Below are 14,940 nucleotides of genomic sequence, written 5' to 3'. Positions count from 1 at the left end.
GGCCGTGGATAACGCACGCACATGCGCAGTTGAGATGACCGGAGGGAGGCTGCGTGTCCCACTGCGATATGTTGCCCTCGCCTCGCTGGCATGCTTGCCTCGTCGCTATGCCGCAAGAGCGATGCAAGCACTGCAAGTACTACCGCCGCTGCAGCTGAACGTTTTGGTCGCGTTGAGAGCAACGCGGCGCATAATTGCTTGCAGCTGCGGCCGGTGCTTGCGTGGGAAACGCGAGCACGCTCTCTCACAAGGCATACTGTTGAGCTCATCATGCTTTCTTGAAGAAAATCTGTGCACACAAATGGAGAAAAAAATAAATGTATGCCACTTAGCTTCTGATGGCAGTGCATTGTTTTGCGTTCGTGGTGCAGTAGCTCGGAAATTGGGCAATGAGCTGGCCGTCAACAAGAATGCGCCCTTGTTCGACGGTGTCATGAATGAGTCACTTGGTGGATTCGGTGCTTGTAGGAAACATTTGGTATACCACCAGAATTCGTCCCCAATCATATAGATTACCTGCAAGCATTGTGATGGCTGGGAAAATTACTGGCAGAATTGTAATATTCACAAAAATTAAGAAGATATGCAGGTCCAGCCATTCTATAAGCCAGTTGCCCGTGCAGAACAAATTCGGCGGCCCAATTTTTTCGTTTTTCTTTTTTTGGCAGGCACCTCAGTGCTTGTAAAAATCAGAGGAGCGGGCATTACTGAGCACGGTATGGGTGTGACCCATGGCGTCATCGTTATTTGCTCTAGTTACTGCATTGATTTGATTGATTGTGGGGTTTAATGCGCCGACGCAACGTAGGCGATGAGGCGCGCCGTAGTGGAGGGCTCCGGATTAATTTTGACCACCTGGGGATCTTCATCGTGCGTCGAAATCTCGTACACACGGGCGTTTTTGCTTTTCGCCTCCATCAGAAAAGCGGCCGCCGCGGCCGGGAATCGAACCCGCGACCTCGTGCTCAGCAGTGCAACGCCTTAGCCACTGAGCCACCGCGGCGGGTAGTTACTGCATTCCACTTGCAAAAGGTAGGTCGGCAATGTGACGCCGGCACACGCAGGGAGCAGGCGCTCGTGTGAGCCGAGCGGTACACAGTGGCCGCAGATACTATCTCGCGCCGCATCGCTAACAATTGTATTCAGCGCTCTTCCGGTATGGCGAGATGGCAACCAAGCGAGCGAGAAGAGGGCAGCATATTGCAGAGGGACACGCAGCCTCGCTACCGTCATATCAACTGCGCACGTCCGTGCGTTTTCTAAGGCCGCTGCCAGGTGACGCAACCGGTATCTTCGGCCGTGCGCTGCGCGGTTCGTATTTGAATTCTTCATGACTGTACGTACCCTATAATATAGAATAAGAAAGAAATTATTAATTGCGCATTAATTACCCCAAATTATAAAAACTCAATTCATTGCATGCGTATAGGTTATTTCAAGGGCTCGGCGCAATTTCTTGACTACTTTCAATGTCAACGCCAGGACGGCACAGAAGCGAGTCAAGGGAGGACGCTCCCGCCCATTTTCCAAACCACTGCTCCCCACTCGACGGCTTTCACGTTGAGTGGGACTGCTTTAATTTTTGTGGCTAACCTGTCTGTGTGCGGCCTGGTAATGAGAGCTTGTTCTTGGCCTGCATGCGCTATCTGGCATAGAGAGGGTGGTGGTAGTGCTAACCCAGCTCCGAATTCATTTATCGTGAGTAGGCCTTACGGAACGTCACAACGTCGAAAGCAAGCTTTACAGAAACCAATCTTCACGCCAGGCCTGTTTTATGTCGGCTTTGCTACTTAAAACACGCGAATTACTGACAAGACATGACTGCATGGGCAATTTAGGCACTTAGGTCGATCCAGTGCCGCACACTTTGCCCACGTTGTTCGGCCACTACCAGAGTTTGTACCGTGTCCGAACCGGTGGCACTTAAAACAACACCGTGTGTTCGGGATTAAGGGACGGATGGAGCAATGAATGAAGCCGGCATTTATATCAAGCGCAGTTGCTGAGAGGTGAAAGGTCAAGATGATGTGCTTGGTGGGAATCTCCTTGTCGTCTCTGCGGATGGTGATGCGCCTCACGGCTGTGTCGCCCTGATCCTTCAAGCCCGCAAGGAGATCCGCATCCGTTTCGCTCAACAGTTCTGGCTCAGAGATCACACCCTGGGAGCTGTTGAGGCTTCGGTGGGGTGTGATCTTGATGGCCAGATCAGCCAGTCGAGTGTGAGCTAGAAGCTGTGTGGCCTGCTTCTTGTAGTTTGCCTCGACTGAAACGCGAAGGCCGTAACACCGTTTCTTATGGAACGAGCTGTGGGCGCCGGGTTTTTCCTCCAAGTAAATTGTGAGCGATTATTCGGAACTAAAATTAAATGAAAGTAAACAATTTAACCTCCAACGTGCCGCTACCATTATTTGATGTGTATATGTGAAATCGTTTTACATGCAGGCAAGTATCACGTGCTAAATTTGTAGGAGTGTTTTATTTTTAAATTGCTGCAGTGGTGCATGGCCGAAGAAACAGCAGAGCTGACGGCCCCTCCTCCCTTTGTCGGAGACCCGGCTGTTGCACGTCATATGAATTTCCGATCTTGCCGCTGAAAGTTCTCCGTGACTGGCGTGCCCTGATCATTTTGGCGCCAAAATTTCAAATCTCTTCCAAGTTTTACTGCTTTAGCACCCGCTAGAACCTGCCCCAAACGGCTTCCCGCACTTGGGGTGTGATGCGATCTCGCCGTCTGTGCTCCCCACTTCCGGTGCGAATGCACGTAAGCTGGCGAGAAGAGCGGCACGCAAGCAATCACGCCACGAGCGCTGGGCAGAGTGTTCTCGAAGATCGAGCTGGCCGACGTCAGGTGCTCCTCACGAAGCGCAGGCTCCCGTGAGCTTGGTATTTTTTATTTATTTATTTATTTTAGAACCTTAAGGGACAGGATGGGCATTACATAGGGGGGAACCAGTTAAAAACAAACACAACACTATTTCACAGTTTAACGAGGCGTGACATACAGAGTACATCGATCCTTCATCGTTCTTCCTCGTGTCTTTTTTTTAACATGACATGTATCAACGCAAATCAGTTAGTACTCCAACAGGGTTATGTATAAGGTGCTAACAAGAGCAACGCGTAACATCAAAATCTTCAGTAGTCACATTGCAAAGCGTACATACAATAAAAATCAAACATTTCCAAACTTTGCGCACGTTACAGGATGGCACACGACAACTTAAACTGCACAAAATGCACATTTTAAAACACGTTTTCCACAAAGCAGTTCCCAGGACTTACTGGTCAATACTTTGGGTGATAAATTAATGCAACGCGGTTTGAAGGAAAGATGATTCTGTCAGAAGAACAAGACTTGGCTGGAGCAAGTTCGATTCCTGTATTGATAAAGCAACGCCGCCTGTATAAACAGTGCCTAACGCGTGAGCCAAAAATGGCCAAACAGCCACTCTCCTGTTGCTCTCTCCTACCCTTCCCCGCTCCGTAGCCTTCCAGCGTGCTTTCGTGTCCGCCAGCCAGCGCGGCTTCTCGGAAACTATGCAAAATAGTGGAAAGTTTGTTTAGCGTTCCCGAGGCGGCGCTCCTACGCCTTCTTGTTTTTCACCATGCCTGTCTCTCTTGGTCTGTCACTGATAAAACTTCCTTTGTCACGAAGCAAAATCCCTTGCGCTGCAGCAGGCTGATGCCGGCTTTGCGCGCTTATCTACTCGGATCACAGGCCCTGAAATTTTCTGAGTGGGGCATCCCACCTCTATCCCCTCCGCATTTAGGTATTGTTTTGACCCCGCTGTTCGCACTCCGCATCGGTACGCACTTCTAAAGTTGAGGACTGTACTGTAGAAGCGCCCGGACAGCGTGGCGGGATCCCAGCTGCTTATCCTTTTGTTTCCTATAATTTTCTAAAGTTTAAAAGCACGTGATATTATTGGAAAGTAATCGTAGGAGCGAGCGCCTGAATAAAAAACGCGCACGCAAGTTTTTCTTCTCTGAATACTCCAGAAAAAAAAAATCAGTAAAATAATGGCTGCCCCAGCAGAAAATATCGTTTTTCTGTTAGCTATATGTCTACCCGACAATCAGTATGTTCTTACATTATTTCAGTTCTCCTCCGTCTTTATCTTTCGAAAAATGCAGCAAGTATGAAGCGAGCGACACATTGAACAAGATCCCCAGTGCGCCACAGAACTAGCGCCCCGTCGCGGCTAAGATGTAAGCGAAACGGCCCTTGAAGCCCAACAGGCAAGCTGACAGACACACGTCGTAGAAGTGGGTGCAGCGTTCGCGACTCGCGAGCAGTGACGTAAGGCGAGATGTCCGCCGGCACGCGCCACATAGCGGATCAGCGCCTGAACTAAGCGTCCCTACCCTTCCCATTGAAAAGCGCGCGACGCGTCAGGCAATGTTAATACAGGCGGCGTTGGATAAAGCAAGGGGGAACTTCTGATATTTTTTTGGTTCTAGCAAACATCGGCCGTACTTTGTGCGCATGATCAGTTGGGGAGGAAATGTGATGATCCGTCAAAATATTGAACGACCTGGAAGATGACTCAGAGTTGTAAAGGGAGTGAAAAAACGACAAGCCCAAAAATTTTCTTCTGGTATCCACATGAGATAGATCAAGAGAACGTTTTAGAGCAGATACGCTTATATCATACGAGTAGGAATGCAAGATAAATTTGGCAGCTTTGTTCTGCAAGGCTTCGAGGGAGCTAATAAAAGTCCCTTTGTGTGGATGCCAGATAACAGAAGCATATTTTAATGTGGATCTTATTAGTGAAATGTACGCATGCAGTTTGGTATTGCTGTGCAAGAATACGGTCTTTGAATTTTTTTCTGGTAACGCTCGACGCCGGAACTGGAAGCTTAATCAGCTCGTCTGCTAAAATGTAGCATCCCTCAGTCTAACGACGACGATGGTCGCACGCGAAGCTTTCCTGTGAGGGAATTTTTGGTAAATATGTGAGTGTTGACTTGAGTCATTAAGCTGGGGCGTTGACTCGCGCACAGATTCGACTTTCCCTGAACGCGGCTCTGACTTTGACTTTTTGCCATTGCGTTCCGCACAAGGTAAGCTTTGTATTCAACCATCGTTGTCGTTATACGTAGGAACGATTCAATCGAAAAAAATTCCCCCGCATTTCCCCGAAGGGGAGTATGAGGAAGTGCGAAGCTCGGGGTGATGCTATGAGGGGGAGTTTGTTGAAGTTTGGTGGCATTTTGCCCGTTAATTACATTAAGACCCCCTCGTGATCACGTTCGGCTTAACACGCCTCGTTTGTCCCGCTGCGGAAATCTTGGTGAATTAACGTGTATGTTCGAGAGGAGGAGCGCACCGCACCGCAGCGCACCGCAGCTGCGAAGCGCCGACCGGAGTGAAGGGAGAGGAAGCGCAGTCACGTGGGAGAATGCAGAACTAGCGGGTTTGTAGTATCACGTGTACACCACGCAGTTATCAAGCCGCTATCACCCCGCTGAGTCGCCAACGCACGCCGCTGACGACGTAGTTTGAATGCGTTAAAGATATAAGGCGCGTTCCTAACACTGATATCAACGTCGCGTCCGTGGCTTAGTCGGTAGAGCGTCGCGCTGCGGCCGCAAAGTCCGCAGATCGAAACCTGGCGCCGGATGCTGTTATTTTTTATATAGTGTAGTGGCCTGGCTGGCGCGCCGAGAGAGGGTTTTGCGAGCTGGAGAGTAGTAAAGGGGCTTTAGGAGAGTAGGCGAGGGGGGAGAGGAGGCGCTATGCGAGCGCGACGATTCAGGCTCGCTTAAGAAGTGCATTCGCACTTATTCCTGGCCAATCTCCCACGTGGGTATGTGCCATGTCAGCGGCCAGGCAGCGCGCGCCCATCTCCCCCCGTTGCTAAGGAAGACGAAAAGCGCGCGCACCCGCAGCTGTTGCTATGCGGACGGCGGAAGGTTCGGGGTCGCTTATAAAGTGCATTCGCACTTAAAACAAAATGGCGCGATCGGATAGACGTTGGCTTCAGAACGCAAGAGACCCATGTTCGAATCCGACCAAGGGAAGGATTTTATTTTTTCTTTACATCACCATAATCAAGTTCCCCCGCCCTCTCCCCCTTTCCCCTTCCGCCACCCACCATGGTATGAAGTTGGCTTTTCTGCAGTGCGTTTTCGACGCGGCATCCGCTATCAGTCAGACATAGAAGGCTTCGCTTTAAAGGAACTGCTATTTTTCTGATAACCCGCTTGCACTCTTTCCTTCGTTCCATCACTGCAAAAACTGTCGTTATCGCAGAGCTGCACTGCGTGATTTGCTCGTTCCAGAAGATATGGGTTCCAGTATCTGCATTGCTTTTGTTGCTAAATAGAGGAGTGTCATCAAACAAAGCCACAGCACTTGACAATCGTCGCCATGAATCACTACTTGTCGCGTATTTCTCGAAACGGAAGCGGCTGTAAACATTCAGGAGAAATTGCAACGCTCGGTGAACTATTTTCCTCCCCATCGACGTTCCAAAAAAGCAGCTAAGACGTGACAGATACTCGGAAACAAAACAAACAGTAACTTCGTGTTGATTGTGTTGTTTTTGGTCATCAGTGTACGGTATTCGTTCAAGCTTGTAGTATTTTACGATGCTTCGGCGCTTTCCTCTTTCCGCTATTCTTCCCGTCTCAGCCATTTGCAATACCGCATACCACCTCTATAACTCTCCAGAGATTTCTTCCGCAACTCAGAAACTTCCGCAAGCACCGCAGTTTCCGAGCAGTGCCTGAGCGCGAAACGCGGCGGAAACTGATAGGATTGCCGCGTTTTGCGCTCGAAGAGATTCCAAGTAGTGCGCGCGTACGCCTCTTAGGAAACCGCTTAGCTTCGAGTCTATATCTCGCCTTCCTTTCCCAATCTCTCCCCACTTTTCTCCTGAGTCCCGCCGCACGCCAACCCCGTATACCCTCATTCAGCCGTGGGTAAACCTCCCGTGCTTCCTTTCCGTCCGCGTACGTCGGTCTTGCATGGGCTTCACGTGGAAAATAGTGCCCGGTTCAGCACCCCTTGCTTGCTTGAGAGATTCCTCCACGTTCTCGCTTGTATAGTAAGGGGGCCGCGGTTTCTCGTTGCTTGGCGAATGAAGACAAGCCGAGTGCGCGGTTTCAGCCCTAGCATTCGCATACAACCATCGTTGAGTGGAAATAAGCCCTCTGGCTCCCGGTTTCCTTCGAAGACAACGCTTCGCAGCTTAAACAGGCGTGTCGCTGTTCTGTTCGTTGCTGGCGTTCATAGGTCGGCGTATTCACTCGTTAGTACACACATTTGCACTTTTATCTCACTGCTGAGTACGATGATGAGTAAGTACGGACCCAGAGAAAAAAATGCCTGACGATTCCAATACTCCTTATTTGCGAAATTTGTTCGCAGCTGCAACGGCAGTTTTCTCGGTCAAGGTGCATAGCTGCTCTGTCTCAGGAAGTGATCGCGTGATCAGCTAAAGCATAATGGCGAGGGCTGCTCTAACGTTACCTAGCACTGCTTCGGCGCGGCCGAGCGTATTTTTGTAAATCGTGTTTGAACCTCCCGCTCAAATGTCATGTGTGTCGGATGACCCGCACAATGAGCACGACGATGAAGGACGCAAAGGACCGATGAATGTGCAACATGCAGCACTTTAATTTCATTTCATTTATTTACCCTCAAGGCGCAGAGCATTACAGAGAAGAGTAGGCTAACAAATAAAAATAACCTACAGTAGAGAGAGAGAGAGAGGGAAGGCTCTTTATTGGAAATACAGAGAGGTTTGCCGGCATTTACAGACGCCTACATGCTTCTCTGCTGTGGGTTAAGGATGGGGGCAGAAAAGGCCCAAGGAAGAGCTGGGCAGGAAAGAAAATAAAAAAAAACTGTCGTGTACTTGGCGCGGTAGCTGACTTTTGTTTTGAGCTTGGGCCACATAATTTATAATTTTGAAATTACGCCAATTTCATCCAAATAAGAGAATAAACTCCGTAGAGCTTGGCGCTGCTTTGACGGATGAATCCATGGTCCTAAAATATTTCTGAGAGTAATTGGTCCCTGTTGTAGATGTTCCATGCTTTCGAGGAAGTGGGATCTCGGTTCCATGTAGGCCGCACATTCCAATAAAATGTGTTCAATTGTTTCGACGCAACCACAATTGTCGCAGTGCGGATTTGGCGTCGCTCCAAGGCGAAATAGGTAGCTATTTGTGTAGGCACAGTTCAGGCGTAGACGATGGTACAACGTTTCCAGGTTACGAGGAAGCTGTGTCGGGAGTCTTGACTTTAATTCTGGGTCAATAGTGTGCAAAAAGCATCGAGTATTTTGTAAGTTGCTCCATAGACGGCTTCTTTCAGTCACCGCAAAGTGGTGAGCCATGGCGGAAGCTTCTGTTTTCGTGAAATACACCTTGCGGTATTTTCGGTAAAGAAGGCCCTTACGGGCCGCTTCGTCGGCTTTTTGGTTACCTTTGATGCCTCTGTGTCCAGGTATCCACTGCATTTTAATGTTGTGTCCAGCAGAGCAGGCAAGATGGTGAAGGTAGGATATACCACAGGCTGTGATTGGGGGGGGGGGGGGGAATCTACTTCTCCTACATAGAATTTGCAGAGCTACCTTGGAGTTGTTACAATACTTTACACTTCAGTGTTCGAAATGGCTGATTTAAGGGCGTTAGAGTCAGTGACTGATGCGATGAGTGCCAGGAGAAGGTTCTAGTCGCCGTTAGCTTTGGGGACAAAAAAGATCAAATAGTAGTTTATGTGGCTGAAAGGAATGCCATTTTTGTATTGGTGATCACTGCGTGATGATATGTAAGTTGGGAGCAAAAACAGTGAACCGGAGAGGTCTCTATTAGTATGGTAGATATTATAGAAGAGACACGGACGGGAATTTTTGGGGCGTAGTGAATGGTTAGGCAGGTTGAGATTTGCTTTCATTGACGTGGCAACTGCAGTCAGAAATTGTTAGACGTAATAAATGAGCAGAGCGATTTGGATTGGATTCCATACTGTCTATAAGAGTGTTAGCGTGAGGATCTATAATATAAGACCTATATAAAAGTTTTGGCCGCACTAGTATTTTGTAAAGGAGAAGATTAAGGTTTACCGGAGCGAAAGAAAAAATTCGACGTAATGAATTGCGAGCGCGGTAAGGATTACACGTTATGTAATCAACATGAGCCTGTCAAGAAAGGTTATTAGAGACAACAACATCGAGGCACTTGTAAGAAGAAACGTTGTTTAGTGGGAAGTTGTTAAGTAGGTACGAGGGGGGGCTGTAGCACTTGATGGGTTATTACGGATCCTCATCGACTTACACTTAGATACGTTAAGTTTCATTAACCAAGTGTTGCGCCAAAAGGAAATGTTACTCAGGTCAGTTTGTCTAAAGAAGGTCATCAGGGCATACAATTTCAGGGTAAATAACCCTATCGTCGGCGAATAATTAACCTAATTGAAGAGGAGATGTTATTAGGTAAGTATTTACGATATATACTAGAAAAAGCAAGGGGCCCAAAACGTATCCCTGCGGAACACCGAAAGTAACAGGAGGGGGATTAGAGCCGCATTCATTGGCAGTGACAAATTCTTCACGGTTACATAAAAAAAACATTCGATCCACTTTAGGATATGTTAAGGTCAAGGTTAAGTTTACTCAACTTTGGCAGTAGCAACGTCTGACATGCAGTTTCAGACGCTTCAGAGAAGTCGATAACTACACAATCAATAAACGAGCTTGGGTCAACAGCAGAGAATGAGTCATTAGAAAAACACAACCGCTGGGTTTCACAAGAATAACCTTCCCTAAAACCATGTTGGAGGCCGGTAAAAAAGGAATTGTTTTCAAGAAAAGTGATTATGTGCAGTAAATGATAATGGTTTACAAGGCAAAATTGTTAGTGAAAAGGGCCCATAATTGTGCAAGTCGCTAGTGTTTGCAGTATTGTGAAGTGGAACTACCTTCTCTAGTTTCCATTTGATGGGTAGAGCGCAAGGTTCTCTTGGCAATATAGTGGCAACAAAAATTTAAGTGTTTTTTAAGAGCTTAGGGTGAATACTATCTTCAGCGGGCGAAGGGGAATGTTTAAGATTTTGAATTAATTTTCTTATTCCCACCCAATCAATGCACACAGGTTCCATTGTATCGTAGTTGCAAACAGGCAAGTCAGGTACTGAGGTAGGCGCCGCTCTAACAAATGATAAGGAGAATTCAGTGCTAAGAACTAAACAACAGGTTTTACTTGGAATAGGGGAATCACTTTGAGAGGTTAAATCAATATGTTTTTGTTATCTTTACTGATAACCTGCCAGAATTTACGAGAATTGCTTACTAATAGAGAGGGCAACGTCTGTTGAAAGTATGACTGACTGGCAACTGAAATTCCGCGTGCGTACGCATCTGCAACATGGCCATATGCCCTGCACATTTTGTTGTTAGGTGACAGTTTGGCCTTCCGAAAGATACGCTTTTTCTTGTTTCGTAGCCGTCCTAAAGGAGGTGTGAACCGGGCGGTCTGAGTATTGTCGTTTATGTTACGGAGCGGTATGAAGCGGCCAATGAGTTAACCGAGTTTAGCTTTGAAACGTATCCAATTTTCTTCCGTATTAGATTGCTCGGCTCATCATACAATGGTATTGCCGTAGCTTCCTCCAAACAGGGCGGCTTTCAAAATCTCATATAGGCTACTTAAAACCTCTCGCTCTTCTTTTGCAGGAAACCCGCGCACCTTGTCAGATCTCGAAATATAACGCGCTTGCAGATCCGACTATTCCAACATAAACACACAATTGTGCTGGACAGCCACAATTTCCGGGCTTAGCGGCTGCTCTTGTCCATAATTCATGTCAGGCAGTGCACCACAGTGGGATAAGGCCAGTACAATTCATCGCGAAGTTGTCATTGTTAGAGTGGTTCCACCTGGGGGAAAGCCAATGCTTCTGGTGTCCGTGTACCATACCCCTTGTAAAGTTTCTGTCCGTTCGAACGCTTATGATTGGATTCGATATCTTAGTTTACTAAATTTTACAGGACCAATCCTAGTGGAAGGAGACTTCAACGCCCCGAACGCTCTTTGGGCTACTCTTGCACTTATCCGCGTGGCAGGCTCCTCGAACAGGCACTTGAATTTAGGCCCTTACACCTACGGATTGAACCTGGCGTCTATACTCGCATAGGCCTTCATCCCAAGCAAAGTGACGCTACTCCGGACTTAACTCTCACCACTCCTAGCACTATCCGAACGTGGAAGACGCTTAACTGCACCTGGGGTAGTGATCACTATCCCATCCTTCTCTATATCAACAGTAAGAAACTTCGTACCCGTCACACTGAATCACGCAAATTGGACTTCATTTAGAGAACATTTTTCTGCTGATTCCTGCTATGACTTTGCTGATTTTGTTAGATCCATTACCTCAGCTCGCAACACTGCGATCGAGCCCGTCACGTGTACGGTGGATGTCGGGCAACCTGACGCGCACATGTTTCGTCTTCTCAAAACATCAGACCGCCTTACCCATCGTTATCGCATGGGTGGTAAGCAACATCATCATTTATTGCAGCTCAATTACCATTGCAACATCATTAGACAATATCAGATCAACCTTAAATGCGAACATTGACATGATCTCTGTCAGCAACTCGGCCATGAATTGGGTCTCTCTCGCCTATGGCGTGTTTTCCGTAGCCTGAATGGCCGCGCCAAGAAAACGCTGCCCATAATTGATGACATGTGCCTAGCGCAAGATTACTCTCAAGTAGAAGATAATCTCATTTACGCCTTCTTTCCTCATGCTGTAAAGGATCCATCAGTTCTCCCGGACCTTCCCGTTATTGACGTTATCGATCCCCTTCCCGAGCTAAATTCTCTTTTCACTATGGGAGAGCTTCAGACAGCCATCTCACAAGGCCACTCAAAATCAGCACCAGGGCATGATCATGTGAAATGGCAGGATCTACGAAATCATCCCCCGCACACCCTGGGCGTTCTACTTCTGAGTATTTAGGGTGGCAAGTGCGTGCTGTTTGCATTTAACCGAAAGTCCATGTTTAGATGTTCCATCAAGATCAATAGGAGTTTGGTTCCCTACTCCAGGCATCACAAATTTCTTGGCGTCATCATCGACAGGGACATCTCCTGAAGCGCACATGTGTCTTTCCTTAGGAAGAAACTTACCACCATTGCCCACATATTCAGATTTCTTGCTGGAAAGACGCGGGGAACATTGGTAAGAGGAATGCTGCCAATGTACTCCCCACTTTTTTTAGGAGCCTTGCGTTACAGCTTGCCAGCAATCTCCAACACTTGCACCACTAACCTGCGAGTAATACAGAGCGTCCAAGCGCAGGCTCTGCGTACGTGTCTTGGTTGCCGCGTTGTGCATCAACAGTGGGCACCATTTGCATCGCTCAGGCACACCCAGTAGCAACGTACGTGGCTACTGAAACACTACGCCTGTACATCAGGCTCCTCACGAGGCTGCCTTCTCACCATCTGGCGCAGCTTTCTCAATATAGACCCCGATCTACTTTTTCAGGCATTATCACAACGTACAGGTCTGGAATCCCTACAAGGTATGCCCCTGCGGCAACAACGTCCTCCCCGTTGTGGTGCCTGGCACAACCTGAGTTTCAGTGTTCCGGGAATTCGAAAGAAAGCCGACTTGTCACCATTGGCCCTTTAACAGCTTACGCTGCTGTTACTGCATGAACGGTAAAACGACCGAAAACATGTGTACACGGATGGCTCAGTAACGTCATCCAGTTCAGCAGGTGCGGTGTTTGTGCCAGCAGATTTTGCCACAACTCGATTAGGTGTTGGCCATACCACTAGCTCGACAGCTACACAACTTGCCGCCATTCGTGAGGCTCTTGATCATGTCATCGGAGCTACTCCTCAAAATTGGGCGATCTTCTCGGATTCCAAGGCTGCTTACAGAGCTTACGTGCAGCCCTGGGCTACGGCCCTCTGCACCAACTGGTGACAGAGATAAGAGAAAAATTCCATCAAGCCATCACAGCCGGCCATGACGTAATATTCCAGTGGCGTCCAGGTTGCTGCGGAGTCATCGGTAACGTGTTGGCGGATGAAGCTGCCCGTACAGGCCATGAGAGCGACCGCACCATTCTGCTTCCACTTTCAAGGACCGATGCCGCCAGGACACTTGGCTCCTTCGCACGCAGGATTACCATGCAGCAATGGAACACACCGGACCTCTCGAATCCCCGTCTGTATATTCAGGCTCCTTTAATTCAGCGCCGTATTCCGTATGGGCTGTCTCGACCCCAGTCAACTTTACTTTGTAGACTGTGGTTGGGAGTGGCCTTCACGAAAACCTACTCTTTCCTCATTGGGATGGCCAGCAGCGCCCACTGTGACGCCCATGGGGCGGAAGAGACTGTAGAACATGTGCTGTGTCGCTGCCCCGAAAACTCGTCGGAGAGGAGCGTGCTTGCCACGCGCTATGCCGATTGGACAATCGGCCATTTACAGTGTAAACTATTCTAAGTCATCGGTCTTTACCATCGACCTCGCAGGAGGCGACGAAAGCCCTTTTACGTTTCTTGAGTGAAACAAACTTGCGTGAAAGACTATAGTGCCCGAAACGGGACTAGAGTGCGCGCTTTCCCTCTTCTATCTCTTCCTCTTCTCCCGCCCTTTTATTCCCTGAGCCCCATTCCCCCAGCGCCGTGTAGCAAACCGGGCACTACACCTGGTTAACCTCCCGGTCTTTCCTTTCTTTCTTCTTCTTCTCTACTTAACCTTGTGAACGATCATTGGAACTCAGGGACGGTCCCTGACCATCTTAAAGTTACCGTCATTCATCCAATTCCTAAGCCTGGTAAGGACCCCAATACCCCCCAGAAATTGCGCCCAATAGCATTACCTCCGGTCCTACGTAAACGTATTGAGAGAATGATAAACAATAGACTAATGCACCACCTTGAGTGCTCAGAATGGTTCCACCCCGCTCTCACAGGTTTCCGACTCCATCTGAGCACTGATGACTACCTATGGCTACTACGTGGCGTCATTCACAGAACTGCTCGCAAGGATTTGCCAGTATATGTGATTGCACTGGACATTCCCGAAGCTTTCGATAATGTTAGTCAATCCGGCATATTTCAGGAATTGGCTAGTGCGTTCCCCCGTCTAAACGCTCAAACTTGGGTACGAAATTTCCTTCAGCATCGACCCATTAGACTAAATGCCTCCATACACCCGCAGACCACTTTCTATTTAGATCGCGGTGTTCCACAAGGCTCCATCTTAGCTCCAATTTTGTTTAACATAGCCATAAATCGGGTGGCGAGAACACTTGAAAAAGACACTGCTGCTCGGTTTGCGTTTTATGCGGAGAACGTAGTGGTCTGGACAGAAGCTAAATACTATCCGTCTAAAGATCCCATGCAAACGAAACTGCAGGCTGCCGTATTGAGCCTTGAACGCTCCCTTTCCCAGTTTCAATTACGGCTATCACGCACTAAAACATAGCTACTCAGCGTTGGCGGCAAAAATCGCAGAAATTCAGGTCAGATCATTTCCATCCAGATCGGGGATACGCAGCTGGATTCTCATAACGGCACCATTCATATCCCCGTCCTTCCCATTAACAGTTGCAATAGCCCCCGTAAATGGATCCTTAATCTGAAAGCCACTTGGCGCAACACCTTGTGCTCCATCCTCCGCCTCTCCAATAAGTTTGGTGGTGCCCGTCCGTAGGCTTGTACAAATATCTTGGCCGTGCAATAGCACACGGGCGCCTCACGGTTTTCTGGTATATGATCTCCGATTAGCTCACGTAAAGGATCTTCATGTATTAAATCGGCACCTGCATCGTACACTTAGTGGTCTTCCTCAATTCACCCCCGTACACATTCTTGACAAAATTGTACCCCTTCCTAACCTTGATACCCTCATCGAGGAGACCAAGCTACGTCTTAAGAACATCTTGAGCAGTCCCCCC

The sequence above is a fragment of the Haemaphysalis longicornis genome, unplaced genomic scaffold (assembly GCF_048455015.1).
Source record: "Haemaphysalis longicornis isolate Haplotype H1 unplaced genomic scaffold, Haemaphysalis longicornis Haplotype H1 scaffold_12, whole genome shotgun sequence".
NCBI lineage: Eukaryota > Metazoa > Arthropoda > Arachnida > Ixodida > Ixodidae > Haemaphysalis > Haemaphysalis longicornis.
The sequence above is the reverse complement of the archived record's forward strand: the minus strand, read 5'-3'. Positions refer to the sequence as shown.